The 2697-nt window shown below is 41.9% G+C and overlaps 1 protein-coding gene across 1 annotated transcript in view; it reads right to left on the bottom strand.

The window, feature by feature from the left end:
* Nucleotides 1-2697, bottom strand: part of ST18 (suppression of tumorigenicity 18, zinc finger) — a 260995-nt gene that overhangs the window by 255828 nt on the left and 2470 nt on the right. The window contains exon 2 of the mRNA XM_014532477.1: nucleotides 123-317. The gene's annotated coding sequence lies outside the window, so the exon portion shown is untranslated. The remainder of the gene's footprint in view (nucleotides 1-122; nucleotides 318-2697) is intronic.

The following is a 2697-nucleotide window of genomic DNA, read 5'->3' as shown; positions in this document are numbered from 1 at the left end:
GGGCCGGCCACCTGGTCTCCCCTTATAGGGAGAACTGACCACCAGCCATCTCACTGGGCCAAAGAGGTCATGTAATCATAGCGCATCACTTCCTTTATGCATGCAAACCCTGAAAAACCTACCTCACAAAGATCTCTTTATTTTATCTCCACTCTTGACATTTCTTTGCTAACAGCTTGGCATTGTTTTGCAAGACGGTTTCTGCTGCAGAGTGAGGGGTTTGTAATTACTTCAGACGCAGGGCACCTGGCCACCACAGCCAACAGGACGTGAGAAGAGGATTTCTAAAGAGCGGACTCTTGCACAGCTCTCAGGAGCTGGAACAAAAGATAAATTATGCACACCTGGTGCTGCCCATTTGCCTACAGACTCCAACAAGTTTGACTGGCTGCTTGTTAACGTAGATATATTCCCCACCATTTTCTCTGTTTCTTGGGCATCTTTATTCTCATGTTCATATATCAGAATAAACTTATATTTAAAAATGTAACCTTTTGCCAGCGTGGCTCAGTGGTTGAGCATCAACCTATGAACTAGGAGGTCATGGTTCGATTCCCGGTCAGGGCACATGCCCAGGTTTCGGGCTCGATCCCCAGTGTGGGGCGTGCAGGTGGCAGCTGATCAATGATTCTCTCTCATCATTGATGTTTCTATCTCTCTCTCCCTTACTCTCTGAAATCAGTAAAAATATTTTTTAGAAGATAAAAAATGCAACTTTTGCCCTTTCCCAATACCCACTTCTTTAATTTAAAAAACCTGAGTCTGGTGTGACTAATTTGTATTCTCTCGTTTGTGTTTGGTACTCATACCAATTCTGTGAGAATAAACTAAATCTTAGAAAGGATATACTTTCTCACAGTAAAAATTCTCTTGATATTTTGTAAAAATAAATGTTTAAATTGGAAAAGAGATTCCAATGAAAAGTTTCCCTAACCCATTTCACAGGCGAGGAGACTGAGGACCGGGAACTGCAGAAGCCTGCCCAGGATCGCACAGCCCTGCCTGCCTGCAGCCTCCCTCTGCAGCCTCCGGAAGGAGCTATCTGCACCAGTAGTATTTCTTTGATCGATGTTTCTCTCTCTGTCTCTCCCTCTCCCTTCCATTCTCTCTAAAAATCAATGGGAACATGTTCTCAGATGAGGGTTAACAAAAAATAAAATAAAATACAGCCGTCAGAATAAATCACGACTGGTACATGCAGACACTGTAAGATAGTGTTATGTTTTACAGTGTTTGTAAACAAACCCTTTGACAAACCTCAAGCACATCCCCCACTGGGGATGTGCCCGCAACCCAGGTGAAGTTATACTTCACCCTTTTTTAAAAGAAAATTTTATTGATTTCAGAGAGAATGGGAGAGGGAGAGATAGAAACATCAATGGTGAGAATCATTGACCTGCTGCCTCTTGCACGCCCCCTGCTGGAGATTGAGCCCACAACTTGGGCATGTGCCCTTGACCGGAACTGAACCTGGGACGCTTCAGTCCGCAGGCCAATGCTCTATCCACTGAGCCAAACCGTCTAGGGCTGTTTACTTTACCTTAACATTCCATGGGTACAAATTAAGTCACAAATTTGTTCAGATACTGGAAACAAGAGTGTGTTCTTTGTAAGCGGTAATAAGCCAAGATTTGGTTTCAAAATGGTAATGCTTAATAAACTATATGTGCATCCAATATATTACACATATAGAATGGTGTCTCATGATTAAAGGAGCTGTAGTTAGTCATAAAAAATATATATAAATGAGGTCACTGAATTGCATAATAGAGGTGCATTAATCTCAGAAACCTTTATTACAGAAAGCCATTTGCACCATTTGAACTACCAATAAGGAATAATTTGAGTCAAGCATGTACCTTACAACTTCTCGTATTACAAACGTATGGGGCACTGTTATGTGCTATAATTAATCTGTTCATGAGAGCAAAAACAAGGAAGTACTGTGCCCCAAGGAAAGTCCTTTTCCTTTTGGTGAACTAAAGGAATATAGCTTTTTAAGTAATGTCTCATTTTGTTATTCTATAATTAGAATTATATAATTAGAGCTATATTTTATAATATAATATAATATAATATATTCTAAATATAATTAGAATCATATGAGAGAGATCGATCAGCTGCCTCCTGCACGCCCCCTACTGGGGATGTGCCCGCAACCAAGGTACATGCCCTTGACCGGAATCGAACCTGGGACCTTTCAGTCCGCAGGCTGACGCTCTATCCACTGAGCCAAACCGGTTCGGCCAATTCTTGTTTTTTGTACTTTATAAGTTATTTCTATTTATTCCATAAAGGCAGAAAGAAGCTTTTTCTGTGCCACCAGTGAAAAATACCAGCTGTTATGATTTATTGATTTGTGCCATTAATTTTCCTCATGCCTTTTTCTGCAAATGTAGTAAATAATTCTGAGAAGGACCACTAGGGGGAGTTCTTACTACAACTATAAAACAAAGATGGCTCTTGACCTTTGCTGACAGGAGCCTGTGGTATTTTCCTTCCATTTTTCTGTGTACTGCAACTGGCAAACCAAATGCACTCTCCATAGCCAGCGGACGCAAAATATAAAAACATTTAAGCCGAAGCCGGTTTGGCTCAGTGGATAGAGCGTCGGCCTGCGGACTGAAAGGTCCCAGGTTCGATTCCGGTCAAGGGCACGAACCTGGGTGCGGGCACAATCCCCAGTGGGGGATGTGC

Source organism: Myotis brandtii, unplaced genomic scaffold, assembly GCF_000412655.1.
Source record: "Myotis brandtii unplaced genomic scaffold, ASM41265v1 scaffold896, whole genome shotgun sequence".
Taxonomy (NCBI): domain Eukaryota; kingdom Metazoa; phylum Chordata; class Mammalia; order Chiroptera; family Vespertilionidae; genus Myotis; species Myotis brandtii.
This window is presented reverse-complemented; position numbering and strand designations above follow the sequence as displayed.